Genomic DNA, 16415 nt, shown 5'->3' on the forward strand with positions numbered 1-16415 from the left:
CATGACTGCAGATGCCTCAGGATGTTCCTGCAATTACCTGTACTTCCATTATTACCAGGAGCAAAAAACACAATTGCAGCATAATACAAGATGGTCAATTTGCCTTGTTTGATTTGGCTGTTCTCTGCATTTTCACTATCACTTGAAGCATTGTTTGCAAATTTACATCTGTTATAAATTCACAGCTGCAGCCATAATAGGGCAGGGACAGTGATGTTGTTCATGAGCAATGTAAAGCTCTGTCATGAATGCAGAAGAAACTTCCAGAAATCGTGCAGCACTTTGTCTCGTGCTCAGAGTCTGAAACCAGCTACCAGAACCAGATAAAACTCTCCTACAAGTGATCAAATTACAATTCACCCATGCAACACCACCCTCACCCCGCACAAAGGAAATCAGGTTGTGTGGGCAAGGAAATGCTTGTCGGTTAAAAACTGTTTCTCCCTTTATATCGTGCTGAAAGACATGGATTCTTCTGGATCATGGCAGCATTTGCTCAGGCTTTTTGTAAGCTATGAATGTGATAAGTAGATCGACAACAAGGACACCTACAACAGTCTGCTGTTCAGAGACTACAGCTCCGCCTTCAACACCATTATGCCAACAAGACTAATAACCAAACTCTGCAACCTTGGATTTGACCCCTCCCTATGCAGCTGGATCCTTGACTTCCTCACCACCAGATTGCAATCTGTTAGGATAGGTAACAACACCTCCTCCATAATAGTCCTCAACACTGGGGCCCCGCAAGGATGTGTGCTCAGTCCTCTACTGTACTCCCTGTACACACACGACTATGTGGCGAAATTCAACTCCAATTAAATCTATAAGTTTGCAGATGATACGACTGTTGGGTTGTATCAGACTACAGAAGGGAGATAGATCACTTGGTTGCATGGTGTACCAAAAACAACCTATCTCAAAATGCTGGAAAGACGAAGGAACTGATCATCGACTACAGGAAGCATAGCATGACCCCCCACACCCCCGGTCTACATCAATGGCTCCGAAGTCCAGATGGTCGATAGCTTTAAGTTCCTGGGGGTTACCATCACCAACAGTCTGTTCTGGTACACTCACGTCGATGCAACAGTCAAGAAAGCCCAACAACATCTCTACTTTCTACGGAAGCTAAAGAAATTCGGCATTTCTGCATTGACTCTCACAAACTTCTACAGATGTGCCATAGAGAGCATCCTATCCAGCTGCATTAGAGCTTGCTATGGCAATTACTCAGCCCAAGATCACAAAAAATTACAGAATGTGGTGAACTCAGCCCAACGCATCACACAGGCTTCCCATCCTCCCATTGATTTTGTATGCACCTCCCGCTGTCTCAGGAAGGCAGACAGCATTGTCAAAGACCCCTCACATCCAGGCTTTGCCCTCTTCCAGACTCTTCCATCAGGCAGAAGATACAGAAGTCTGAAGACCCACAATCCAGACACAGGAACAGCTTATTCCCCACAGTTACTAGACTCCACAACGACTCTCCCTTGGACTGATCTGTTCCCTCTAAGAACACTATTCACGATGCCCTATGTTGCTCTTGTTTGGCTTTGTTCCGCACTGTAACCAATCACTATTTGTTGATGCACCACTGTCAATGTACTCTGTCAATTATTCTTTTGCCTACTATGTACGTACTGTGTATGTTCCCTTGGCCACAGAAAAAGACTTTTCACTTTACTTTGGTACATGTAGCAATAAATATCAATCAACCAAGTCACCTGTATTTAAATAATAATATATGTATAATTGTTGTAGTTCCAGCATCCAGCCACCAGGTGGTGTGAGAATGCAGATATGGGGCGGCATTCTCCCCTACCCGGCGTGACGGAGGGTCCCGGAGTAGGGGAGTGGTGCCAACCACTCAGGGGTCGCGCCTCCCCAAAGGTGGGGAATTCTCCCCACCTTTGGGGGCCAGCCCCGCGCCGGAGCGGTTGCCACCAGAAGACTGGCGCAAAAAACCGGCGCCCCCGGCAGCGGGGCTGGCCGAAAGGCTTTCGTCGGTCCGCGCATGCGCCGGCAGTGATGTCAGCGGCAGCTGGCCGCTGACGTCACTGCCGGCGCATGCGCGATGTGGGGTTCTCTTCCGCCTCCGCCATGGCGTTCCAGAGGTGGTTTAAACCTCGGCGGCGGGAGAGGCCTCCCAGCGGTGGAACTTCGGCCCATCTGGGCCGGAGAATCACCGCAGGGGCCTCTCCGATCGGAGTGGCGAGATTCCTGCCCCCGCAACTTCCCGGGTGGCGGAGAATCTCTGCCACGGCGGGGGCGGGATTTTAGGCGCCCCCAGGCGATTCTCCGACCCTGCTGGGGGTCGGAGAATTTCGCCCATGAGACCTGGCACAGCTTGGGCGGGATTCTCCGTCCCGCCGCACCAGAATTCTGGTGTGGCATGCCGTCGGGATTCTCTGTTTCGCCGGCTGGTCAATGGGGTTTCCCATTGTGGGGCAGTGCCATGCCATTGGGAAACCCTCGGGCTGCCAGCAAAACGGAGAATTCAGCCACGTGTGTCCCAGTTGAAGGTATTAGTAAGCAGTCACATATTAGAGTAGCTGTCAAGCATCTTAGTGTAAGTTACTGTCAGACAATTATTTCCAACTGTATTAATTTTAGATGTTATAGTAATCCTTTAGAGCAGTGTTAGTAATAAATAGTTTTGTTATAAAACAAAGTCTAATGTTCTTTGTCAACACTACCACATCAAGATTCAACATCAGCATAATCAAAGAACATTGCAATGAAGAGTGCCAACCAGAAAGTTGCAACACAGGGTGAAAGAACACCTGCTTTCAGATGTATGCTCTCTAAATTATCCACATACATTTTCCCTGTGCATGTGTTGGCAGATATTTTCAACTTTCTCACAGTCTCCAAACCCAATGTCAAAATAACCCTACCCTGAAATGGCATGTGAGATTGGTCTATGTTGACTGATTTCTCCAACGCTCTGAGGAAACAGCTGTCGTCTACTCAGTGCCTCTCTCTGACAAGTTGAATATGATCAGGTACAATTCACATGAAGAATAGCAGGGACAAACCACAATCCCATGGTATATTATTGTACTAACGCATCATGACTCTGGTGTGCCATTTTACTCTTGGTTTCATTATAATTAATCTTGTTATTCAAATAACTCTTTCTAAAGGAACAGAAACAAATCAAGATTGCTGGTTAATTAAGTTTGAATGCCAAGATGGGATATAAAAGTGATGATTTTTAAAAATTATTTCATGAGATATAGGTGGCACTGACAAATGCCAGCATTTGTTAGCCATTGATAATTGCTCATGAGAAGATGAGCCACCTTCTTGAATTGCTTCACCCTATGTGATGCAGGTAAACCCACAGTGCTGCTGCAGAGAATTCCAGGATTTTAATTCCATGACAGTGAAGAGTAAAGGAATGGCAACAAAACAATAGTTCCAAAGTTAGCATTGTGTGATCTGGAGCAGAACTTGTAGGTGATGGTGTTCCCATGCACCTGCTGCCCTTGTCCTTCTAGCTCGTGGAGTTTTGCTGGTTTGGAAGGTGTTGTGAAATGAGCCTTGGTAAGCTGCTGTAATGCATTATCTATATGGCACATACTGCTGCCACTGCATGTTAGTGGTGGAAGGATGAATGTTTAAGTTGGTGGATGGAGTGCTGATCAAGTGGGCTGCTTTGTTCTGGATCGTGTTGCGGTTCTTAAGAGTTACTGGAGCTGGGCTCATCAAAGCAAGTGAAGAGTATCCCATTACATGTCTGACCTGTACCTTTTGGATGGTGGACATGCTTTAGGAGTCAGGTCATGAGTTACCCTCAGCAGGTTTTCCATCCTCTGATCTGCTCTTGTAGCCACAGTATGTATGCAGCTAGTCCAGTTCAGCTTCTAATCAGGTCAATGGTAACACCCTGGATGTTGATAGTGGGAGATTTCGCGAGGGTAATGTTATTGAATGTCAAGGTGAGATGGCTAAATCATTTCTTGCTGGATATGGTCATTATCCTGCATTTGTGTGATGCAAACGTTACTTGCCATTTGTCACCCAAGTCTGAATGTTGTCCAGGTCTTGCTGCATATTGATATGGACTGCTTCAGGATCTGAGGAGTTGTGAATGGTATTGAACATTGTGCAATCATCAGCAAACATCCCCACTTCTGATCTTATAATGAATAGAAGGTTACTGATAATGCAGCTGAAGATGATTGATCCTGGAGCGTTATCCAGAGGAACTCTTGCAGTGGTGTCCTGGGAAAGAGGTCATTGACCTCCAACAACCACAACAATCTTCCTTCATGCTATATATGACTCCAACCAGTAGAGGTTTTTCCCCCTGATTCCCATTGACTTCAGTTTTGTCAGGGTTCCTTGATGCCACACTCGGTCTTTTGGAAAAGATACTGAGGGACAGGATATATACACATTTGGAGGACAATGGACTAGCTAGTGACAGGCAGAAAGGTTTTGGACGGGGAAGGTCATGTTTCACCAACTTGATTCAGTTTTTTAAAGAGGAGACAAACAAAATTGATGAGGGAAGGGCTGTGAATATAGTTTTTATCGACTTTCGTACGGCGTTTGACAAAGTCCAGACTGGTACAAAAGCTAAAATCACATGGGATTCAGGGTGGGCTGGCTAGATGGATACAGAAATGGCTTGGTTATCGAAGATGGAAAGTAGCGGTGGAAGGATGTTTTTCAGAATGGATATTTGTTCTGCAGGTATCAGTGCTAGGACCTCTGTTGTTTGTAATATAGATAAACAATTTGAAGAATGTGAGTGGTCTGATCAGTAAGTTTGCAGATGACGTGAAGATTGGCGGAGTAGTTGATAGTGCCGAGGATTGTCAGAGCATACAACAGGATGTAGATAGATTGGAGACTTGGGAACAGAAATGGCAGTTGGAGCTTAATCCGGACAAATGTAAGGTGATGCATTTTGGAGGATCATATCTAGGTATGAATTATACCGTAAATAGCAGAACACTCAGGAACATTAACATAGAGGGATCTGAACGTGCAGGTCCACATTTCCCTAAAAGTGGCAACACAGGTGGCCAAGATGATTAAGAAGGCATATGGCATGCTTGCCATCATCAGCCATGGCATTGAGTACAGGAGGTGGGATATCATGTTCCAGCTATATTAAACCTTGGTTAGGCAGCATTTGGAGTATTGCGTGCAGTTCTGGTCACCACATTATACGAACGATATCGAAGCTTTGGAGAGAGTGCAAAGAAGGTTCACCAGGATGTTGCCTGGTCTCGAGGGTGTTGACTATGAGGGGAGGTTGAATAAGCTAGGATTGTTTTCACTCGAAAGATGGAGGCTGAGGGAAGACTTGATAGAGGTCTGTAAAACTATGAGAGGCATATACAGGGTGGATAGTCAGAGGTGTTTTCCAAGGGTGGAAGTATCAATTACAAGGGGACACAGGTTCAAGGTGAGAGGGGGAAAGTTTAAGGCAGATGTGCAGGATATGTTTTTCATGCAGAGTGGTGGAACGCACTGCCAGAGAATATGGTGGAAATTAGCAACACTTAAGAGGCATCTGGATGAGCACATGAATAGGGAGGAAATATAGGTATACAGACCGAGTAAGGGCAGAAGGTTTATTTTTAGTTAGGACATCATGATCAGCACAGACTTGGAGGGCCGAAGGGCCTGTTCCTGTGCCGTACTTTTCTTTATTCTTTGTGATTGTCATTCAACAGTTTATGCAAGGATGAGAAAGGGCACTTTTTAAAATGCATCTGCTAGAATATTTCTGCATTTTGTACAAAGGTGATGGATATTGAAAAAAATTATGCTTTTTTGCATGACAGACTGTTGTCTTGTGTTGGCCAGATAGGCTTCAAACTTATGGAAAGCCTTGAAACGAATAATGAGTAATGAAAGGCAAATTTGTGGGTGGACCGAGTAAGGGCAGAAGGTTTATTTTTAACTGCAAATTATCAGCCATTAGAAATGCCATTTAGTAGAAGAAGGTCAATAAAGCTATTAGAAACAATAACCTATTTATTTAACATTTTTTGATGCATTTATATTTGAAAAGGTGAAGGGAATGAAATATCCTAAGTGTGACCTGGAAAGCATTCACACATTCTGCTTAAAATGATGGGAATAAATGTCTCATAATCTCACATGTTATTTTACTCTGCAGACCAGCTATGAAATTTGAAACACAAGGCATGCCACATTTGCCATCGTGAGGAGCCCATCTCTGTGAGAAATATTGGATCACTTTGGTGCAATCATCAAAACATGTGATTCACAACTTGGCCTTGTTTTCACAGAAATCCATTTCTTTTTTCTTAAATTTAGAGGACCCAATTATTTTTTTTCCAATTCAGGGACAATTTAACATGGCAAATCCACCTAACCTGCACATTTTTGGGTTGTGGGGGTGAAACCCACGCAGACACGGGGAGAATGTGCAAACTCTAAACAGACAGTGACCCCGGGCCATGATCAAACCCGGGTCCTCAGTGCATAGGCAGCAGTGCTAAGTACTGTGCCACCGTGCCGACCACATAAACCCATTCCTGGGTAAAGCCCTGGTCTCTTAACGCACGGAACTAATTTGGCACAGAACTGGAAGGTAAAACTTGATGCTGTTGTTACAATTATGAGTTAATAAGATTGTTATTATTTGGGATCTTGTCCTTTAATTAAAGTAAAATGAAGGAGGCCAAGCGATTTATTTGCATGTCTGCCTGACAGTAAGCCTGGTGGTTTAATTGTTTGAGTTCAAAGGAAGGTTTAAATTGTTTTACTTGGGAGAAAGTGCAAGATATTTACATTTGGAGACAATGGCAGGAGACAGTATGTTAACAGTGCAGACTGAGAGTCTCCAAAATCCCAGACATTGAGAACATTGGGTTGCAAACAGTTGTGCATTAAACTATCCATAGTTCCAATGTGAAAGAGAGTTGAGCTTTCAAGGATAGCTGTTTAACATTTCTACCTAGATACAAAGTCAATGTGAATCAGAGGGTCATGGGGAATGATGCAGAGCAAACCGTTGTAAAGATCAGGCACTGGATTCTCCGCCCCACCGCGCCACATTTCTGCCCCGACCCACCGGCGGGATTCTCCGTTACGCTGGGCGGTCAATGGAGTTTCCCACTGTGGGCCATCCCACGCCGTCGGGAAACCCCGGGCATGCTAAAATGGAGCATCGCACTGGTGGAGAACCTCGTCCAAAGTTTCAGTAAATGAACATTGAATATCAGGCCATGGGCAAAATTTAGTTTGTCAGAGTGTAAGGCTCTGACTGAAACTCCACATGTAGTTCTCCAGCTGCACAGTCAAGTTTCCACTCCATGGGCGGGATTCTCCGACCCCCCGCTGGGTCGAAGAATTGCTGGGAGCCGGCGTGAACCCCGCCCCCGCCGTCTCCCGAAGTCTCCTGCACCAGAGATTCGGTGGGGACGGGAATCGTGCCACGCCTATTGGCGGGTCCCCCCCCCCCCCCCCCCCGGTGATTCTCCAGCCCGCAATGCGCCAAAGTCCCGCTGCTGTCATGCCGGTCCCATCGGCGGGAATCAAACCACCTACCTTAACGGCGGGACCAGGTGGGCTCCGGGGTCCTGGGGGGGTGGGGGGGGGGGGCGGGGCAATCTGGCCCCAGCGGGTGCCCTCACGGTGGCCTGGTCTGCCATGGGGGCACTCTTTTCCTTTCGCGTTCGCCATAGTCTTCATGATGGCAGATGCGGAAGTGACCCCCTCCCCTGCGCATGCGCGGGGATGACGTCAGCAGCCGCTGATGCTCTGGTGCATGCGCGGAATTCCGCCGGCCGGCAAAGTCCCTTCGGCCCCGGCTGGCGTGGTGCCAAATGCCTTTCCCGCCGGCCGGCGGGGCGCCAACCACTCCGCCGCTGGCCTAGCCCATCAAGGTTAAGGCTTGGCCCCAAAAGGTGCAGAGAAATACGCACCTTTTGGGTGGCCCGACGCCGGAGTGGTTCACGCCACTCCATCCCGCCGGGACCCACCGCCCCGCCGGGTAGGGGAGAATCCCGGCCCATATTTTGAGCCACTCTGGGGAAAAGAAAAATCAGTGGCTGTGATTTAGGCCATCACTATGGCAGGGCGGGGCCTGATAGAGCCAGTGTGGCGTCCGGCTCCACAGATATCGGGGCCCCATCTTTAAATGGGATCACGCCAGTGAGAATCTCATTTTTCGATTCTCTTGAGATTTTGCACCCGTGTTATTATTCGCACTGACAATGGATGCGGGCACAAAATCACCTCCACTGGTCGGGATTTTATGGTTGCACCCACCCAGAGACTGGAAATTCCCTCCGGAGATCAATGGACCTTGAAATGGTCCTCCCAATTTACCCCAATATTTTGAGTCTGTCTGGATTTGGGAGAGAGGAAGCAGCTAGAAATTAAAAGTTTCAACGGTTTGCAGCCCAGGAATGTGGTTACAAACAAAGAACAAAGAAAATTACAGCACAAGAATAGGTACTTTGGCCCTCCCAGCCTGCGCCTATCCAAATCCTTTATCTAAATCTGTCGCCTAATTGCCAAAGATCTATTTCCCTCTGTTCCCCGCCAGTTCATATATCTGTCTAGATGCATCTTAAATGATGCTATCGTGACCGCCTCTACCACCTCCGCTGGCAAAGCGTTTCTGGCACCCACCACCCTCTGCGTAAAAAACTTTCCACGCACATCTCCTTCAACTTTCCCCCTCTCACCTTGAAATCGTGACCCCTTGTAATCGAGTCCCCCACTCTTGGAAAAAGCTTGTTGCTATCCACCCTGTCCATACCTCTTATAATTTTGTAGACCTCAATCAGGTCCCCCCTCAACAAAGAACAATACTCAAACATGGTAATGTAATAAAAATGTGAAGTAATGCACTTTGTAGGAAGAATAAAGGAGTTGAATATGATTTAAATGGCAAAAATGTGCAAAATGTTTTAATACAGAGGAATTTGGGGGTCCTCGTGCATAAATCATGAAAAGCTAGCATGCAAGTTCAGAAGGTATTAGGGAAAGGAAATAGAATGTTGATCTTCATTTAAAAGGGAATGAGATATAAATAGGAAAGTCTTGCTAAAAATATAAAAGGCACCAGTTAGATCACATCTGCATAACTGGTCCCCTTCCCGAAGGAAATATATACTGGCATTGCAGGCAGTTTAGAGAAGGTTCATGAGGTTGATCCCGTGTATGGAAAGATATTCTTATGAGGAGCAGTTGAGTAGGTTGGGCCTGTACTCATTGGAGTTCAGAAGAATTAGAGGTGATTTTACTGAGACATAAAAGATTCTCACGAGATTTGACTGAGGTTGTTTCCCCTAGTGGGATAGTCTAGGACCAGAAGGCATTGGGCGTGATTCTCCCAGCCCGCGCCGGGCCGGGGCCGGCTCGCGATTCTTCGAGGTGCGGTAAATCGACAGCATTTGTGCCGGAGCATTTGGCACGGCGCCGGTCGCGGGCCGCTGTCCACGGCCGGGCCGGCAATTCTCTGGCCTGGGTGGGCCGAGCAGCCATGCGGGACAGGCAGAGTCCTGCCAGCGCCGATCACCCCTGGTTGCTGCCAGTGGGAACTCTGCACGAATGGTCGGGGGGGGGCGGCCTTTGGGGCAGAGAAAACCGTTCCTTCACCGGGGGGGCCTCCGATGGGGTCTGGCCCGCGATCGGGGCTCATTGATCGGCGGGCCGGCCTCTCTTCCCTCCCCCCCCACCCCCAGGCCCACTTTGTTCCACTTCCAGCCCCAGAACCCCCGCGCTATGTTGCGTCGAGGCCAGAACGTTCCGCGAGTGTACCACGCATGCGTCGGTTGACGCTTCGCCACTGCGCATGCGTGGGTTGGCGCTGCCCCCAGCCCACGCCAGGATGTAAGGCTGGAGCGGCAGATCAGTTGTCCCCGCGCCCGTTTAGCGGCATCGTGAAATGTGATGGCGTTCATGACGGCGCAAACACTTAGGGCGCGATTCTCCGCAAATCCGGCGTGCCGTGAAGGCTGGCTTGAAACTGGCCGTGTTTCACGCGAGCCTCGGAGCTCCGTCCCGGGACCGGATTCTCCCCCCCGGGCGGGGCTAGTATTGGGGCTGGGGGAATCACAGCGACGCGGAGTTAGCGAACATCGCTAACTCCGCCCGCCAAGAGTCACGGCGGCTGACGCACACGATGACATCAGCCGTGCATGCGTGGGTTGGACGGCTCCAACCTGCGCATGCGCGGATGGTGTCATCACGCAGATGCGTCAAACCCGCGCATGCGCGGGCAGTGATGCCCCTCAGCCGCCCCGCGGAGTGATCCTGCGGGGTGGCGGAAGAACAAATAGTGCGCGGGTATTGGACCCGCTGCCCGCAATTGGTGCCCACCGATCGCAGGCCCATTCCACCCTTGGCATGGCCGTGGTGCGGCCGTGCCAATCAGTGCCATGGTTGTCCGGGACAGGCACTTTGCGGCCGTTTTCACGAACGCTGAAAGCAGGTGTGATCGCTGCTGTGAAAACGGCCGTAAACTCTGCGGTATTCGGCCCATCGGCCTGCGGAGAATCGCTGTTCCCCGTAAAAAACGGCGAGCAGCGATTCGTGTCGGGGGGCAGCCGGAGGGGGGGGGGGGGGGGGGGGGAAGAATAGCGGGAGGCCGTGAAAATTGTCGGGAAGGCCCTCCCGCTATTCTCCGACCCGTCGTGGGCAGCGGAGAATCACGCCCTTAGTCTCCATTTTTGGAGAATCGCGCCCATAACCTCAGAATAAGGGGTCACCCACTTCAGGCAGAGATGAGGAGGAACAATTTCTCTCAGAGGGCAGTGAATCTGTGGAATTCTTTACCACAGAGGGCTATAGAGGCTGCGCCATTCAGTATGTTCAAGGCTGAGACAGACTTTTAATCAGCAATGGAATCAAGGATTATGGGGATAAAGTGGAAAAGTGGATGTGAGGATTATCAGATCAGTCTTGATCTCATTGAATAATGGAACTGACTCTGTGGGCCAAATGGTCCACTTCTGCTCTTATGTCTTCTGGTCTTAAGGCCGGAAGAGTTGCTTAATTTGATCAAGCATGAGAGTATCTGGGAAAATAAAACCGCACATGTAAATTCCTAAGATTGCAATTTACCAGCCTGAGAAAATAAAGGAACAGAAATAAACACCCAGGAACTAAGAATCACTTTGGGTTGGTACTAGGAAGATTGAATCTCGACATAAAGAATATGTAAAGTGTGAAGGGTGTTCTTGGTTGTGCGAAGAATAAGTCGAGCCAGTGTTCCATTGCGTGTCTTAAAGTATAAATCACTAATAAAATCATGTTTATTTACTAGTGTTTAAGTCATTTGTTACAGCAGGCCTCTTTAAACATGAAATCTTGTTGTCTCATTGTTTCAGCTATTAACTACAGGTCTAAATTATTTTGAATATGTCATCAGTTTCTACAGAGACCTTCATACTTACATTTTTCTGTTTTCCAATTTGTATTTCTATTATTTACATTGTTGCAAACTTGTGCCAGAGAGGAGTGCTATGGGGGTAGACCGTCTGCCTCCACCTCACTCATGTAGTTATTATTTGAATGAACATTGAAAGATAAGTGCTTTCAAATAAATAACATGGAAAAATAAATTACAAATGAATTGCATGTTAAAAAATAAGCATTTAACAAAATTCGATAACACTTACTCACAAAATCCCAGTGCAGAAATATAATGTTTGTTTAAACAGAATTATATTCAAAAAAAGTGATCACGAAACAGAGACAATGTAATGATTCATTGATGAGATTCTATTCCACAATGACTGCCTAGGATCTTCCAACAAGTTTTATTGATGGCAATTACAATTCCCAAAAGTAGATTTATACAATTCCGATGCCACCGTACACTAAAAGTGCACCTTGAACCCTCTTCACCAAGTACAATAGAATCTATGAATTTAACATTTTTGCTTGCGCATTCAAGCCTGCAACCTAACACTGTAAATGAATGAGATCCTGATCAATGATTGCAAATTTTGCAGGTTACTTCAGGTCAGGTCTCAATAATAATAATCTTTATTGTCACATGTAGACTTACATCAACACTGCAATGAATTTATGGTGTTTTAAGATTTGAAGATTACAGAAACAACAGTACATTAAAGGTACACAATCATCTGGGAAAGTAAAATTGTTGATTTAAATGAAACTTGAATACCCAAGTTACAAAATAGTAGGGACTTAAATGTGTACCACATTAGGAATTCTGAAGAGGTTAAATACTACAGTTAGCATGGCTATACTGGGATACCCATTTCAAACTCAACATAAGAAGGCTGTTGTGGTGTGGCCCACACTTGATACAGACCACACTTGATACGGACCCCACTGCCAGAAGTAGTCACACGGTTGGCTGGTTTGGTGATTACGATAGTCATTGACTATTATTTCCATAACTATGGTGAAAACAGGAAGAGTAACTGTGCAAAATAATTTCAGTTTGGGCAGTGAACAAAATTCATAATTTTCTGAATTTGAGGCTGTCCTAGATCAGTCAGGTGAAGACTACCAATTATCATGAGTTCGAGTCTGCAAAGCAAGCTACTAGGAATGCACACAGAGGTACAGTTTCTGTTTTCCTGATGATCAGGCCCCACCAGGAAACAGCCCACTTGATCGAGTTAAAAGCACTTAGGCACAGATTGGTAGAATCCAGCAGTTAAGAAACCCTAACAGAGAAGACATTACAGAAGGTTAATTAGTTAAAATTAAGCAATTTACCAGCTGAAAGCAATGGTGACCTTCCTGCTGGCTATCCATCTAAATATTTTATTATCAATTACAGTATTACAGTTATTTCAAACTGCTCTCGACTTACTGCTAGCGTCTTCATGGAGTGAAAATGAACAGTCTGAGGCCATTATTAGCATCAGTCCATATTTAGGAAAACTGTTCAAACTTTAATCAAATCAGGTGCCATTCTTTTAATTGGAAAGAAATGTGCTTCTCGACCTCTTGGCTTAGATCAAGTGTCAGATCAAGCCCAAGATGAGATGCAATGCCTTTTCTTGTTAACTTGGATCTTGCATGTCTCTTGTGGAGACCATGAATTGGATTCAATACGAATTTGAATTGGTTTTTGAAGCAAGCAATGAGATGGAGGGCTTTCTCTGCACATTGGTTTTGTATAACTTTAAGATTGTCTTTCTTTTGTAGACCACAACGGGTCCAGTAGCTTTAAAAAAATTTGGGTTATGAATACACTAGTATTTACAATATAACCGGATGCCAGCTGGGTCTGAACTCTTAGTACCATACCTGGCTGACTTAATGCAGAACTTAACTATCGATGATTTAGGGTTCCCCATGACTTTAGTGGGAGATCTCGTACTTGGTGAGATTCGCGGGGAGGTTGATTGCTCCAATCCCGTAGGTCTCATGTGGGTTATAACAGCTTCTGAGGATGAATCTGAGTAAATACTGAGGTTTTGCACTGGAATTCATTGAAGGTAAAATATTTAACATTCTGTAGGATAATTAACAAGAAACCAGACCAATACACATGTGAAGATAAAAGCAAATTACTGTGGATGATAGAATCTGAAACAAAACAGAAAATATTGGACAATCTCAGCAGTCTGACAGCATCTGTGGAGAGAGAAAGGGAGCTGACATTTCAAGTCTGGATAACTCTTTCTCAAGCATTTTATAACAAAGAAATCCAAATGGCCAAGATTAAAATCTCATTGTGTGTTACTGCTCTGTGTCAATGCCAGAATTGACAGTGACCATTTGTGGACAATGGGAATTCTGATAATATAGTCATCTAACAGAAAGCAGACTGTGATACAAATCATTTAAAGAACAAAGAAGAAAACAGCACAGAAACAGGCCCTTCGGCCCTCCAAGCCTGTACCGGTCATGATACCACCCTTGGCCAAAACCCTCAGCACTTCCTCATGCCATATCCCTCCATACCCATTCTATCCATGTATTCGTTGAGATTCCTTTTGAACGCCGTTAATGTATCTGTTTCCACAACCTCCCCTGGCATTGCATTCCAGGCACTCACCACCCTCTGTGTAAAAAAACCTGCCTCGCACATCTCCTCTAAAATTTGCCCCTCAGACCTTAAACCTATGACCCTAGTGACTGACCTCTCGACCCTGGGAAAGAGTGTTTGCCCATCCACTCTATCCATGCTCCTCATAATCCTATAGACCTCTATCAGGTCGCCCCTCAACCTCCATCGTCTTAATGAAAATAGTCCAAGTCTATTCAAGCTCTCCGCATATCTAACACTCTCCAGACCAGGCAACACCTTGGCAAACCTCCTCTGTATATTCAAAGCCTCCACATCCTTCTGCTAGTGTAGTGACCAGAATTGTGCGCAATATTCCAAGTGCAGCCTTACCAAGGTTCTATACAACTGTAGCATGACTCAATGTCCTGTCCAATGAAGGCAAGCATTCCATATGCTTTCTTGACTACCTTGTCCACTTGCGTTGTTGCTTTCAAAGATCTGTGGACTTGTATGCCAAGATATCTCTGACTTTCTATATTCCTAAGAGTTTTTGCCATTTACTGTATATTTCCCCTCTATGTTAGACCTACCAAAATGCATTATCTTACTTTTGTCCGGATTAAACTCCATTTGCCATTTCTCTGCCCAGAACTCCAACCTATCTATGTCCTGCTGTATCCTCTGACAATCGTCAGCACTATCTGCCATTCCACCAACCTTGATGTCATCTGCAAATTTATTAACACACATTTTTGAAAGCAGTCCAAGTTGTTAGTCAGTCCGTGAGACAAGGTAACAAGAGGGAAGAGATTCTGTCCATCAAAGTAAGATTCCTGCCTAATAGGCGGAGAAGTGGGGCTAGCTGATTTACAGAACCAGTCAGATCCACTGGAGGGGCTCATCTGCACCTTGAGAAAAAACATAAATCTTCAATTGGAAGGAGTAAGCCACTCCAAATTTGTTGCCATAAACTTTCAATCTCTCTTTTTTAGTGAACTAAAAGGGAATCATCAGGTCTACAACATTTCCAGCGTGAAAGACTCAAGAGTAGTAGTGACTTTTTGGACTTTAAAAAATATCTAAGTACATGCTTCTTCTTTTGTATTTGACTTTTGTGTGTGTTGTGTTATGTGTACATGTGTGAGTGAGTGCAGTTATAATTACATTCGGATGTTGAGAAACAAACATTTATTATGCCTTTTTAAAAATTGCTTGTGTCTGTACTTGAGAATCACAGTATTCAAGGGGTTAAAGCACTGTTGCACTCAGTTGAGAGGTGGAAAACGGGGGAACCATCCTACCTGTCTGCAACAAATTTATTAGAGCACTACCCCGACTCAATTACCTCTTTCCTGGTTTGGAAAATGTTGTCAGCTTTCATTCCACAGCAGTTAAAGGTGCTTTGCATAGGTCAAATGTCAGCAATCCACAAGCATACTTCACCAAAATGCTGCAAGGTCATAACACAAATTGAAGTCACTTTGTCATAACACAGAAAATAGAGTGATGACCTGGGTTAAAAATAAACCTCAAGTTACTCATTGAAGCCTTAATCAGATTTTAGTCAAACCATTCAAAAATTGATTAAGCTGCTGGCTGCACAATTTGATACTAGATAGAATCAAGGGATTAATGAGTCCTAATAGCACCACGGTCCAAAAAATATTTTTTATAGCTTTATTTAAATAGAAATGCAATGCTATGTACTGCTACTTTATTTTGCACCATTATTTGTTGTGTCTTCTTTCCCGTTCGAGGAAAACAAAGATTGATATACAAAGAAATTCAAGTCTTACAGGAGGTTACTTGCTATGGTGAAAACAACTCCAAAAAGAAAATCTGTTTTTTAAGGGAAGTTAATGGAAAGTCAATTGACTTTGCTGAAGCTTTCCAGACAAATATTTGTAAATTTGGTTCCCTACCCGACTCAGTAGCTTGCATTGTGAGTCCTCTCAGGTCTATATCATTTGAGACCTCTAAAGAACATTGTTGAGTGCCAAAAGATCCTCACAAGGCAAGGATGTCTCGTAACAACTCAATACTATTTGAATAATGCTTCTCATTTGACTGCGTTAACAAAACAGGATTAATGATGTCAATCAAGGAAACCCATTTTGCAGCATGAAACTAAATTTGACAAGGGTGAAGTTTATAATTTAGTAAGGGAGACTGAGTGCTCAGTAATCAGTAAGTTGAACACTGCTGACAGACAACATACCAATAATCCCTTAAGTACCAGAAGCACAACAATTTTAAATATTTAGCATTTATTTATAAACTGTAATGTATTAGTATGACTGGATAAATTAATTTAACATTGTTCGGTTACATGGCCAGTAATAATAAATAATCATGAAATGCTTTCTATCGATCATGATCAGGAGTTAACCAAAGTTGCTCTGATTGATTGTATAGATATGTTGTTCTTTCGTTGTTTCCTACTGAACATGTTTAAACTGAAATA

This window comes from Scyliorhinus canicula, chromosome 7, assembly GCF_902713615.1.
Source record: "Scyliorhinus canicula chromosome 7, sScyCan1.1, whole genome shotgun sequence".
NCBI lineage: Eukaryota > Metazoa > Chordata > Chondrichthyes > Carcharhiniformes > Scyliorhinidae > Scyliorhinus > Scyliorhinus canicula.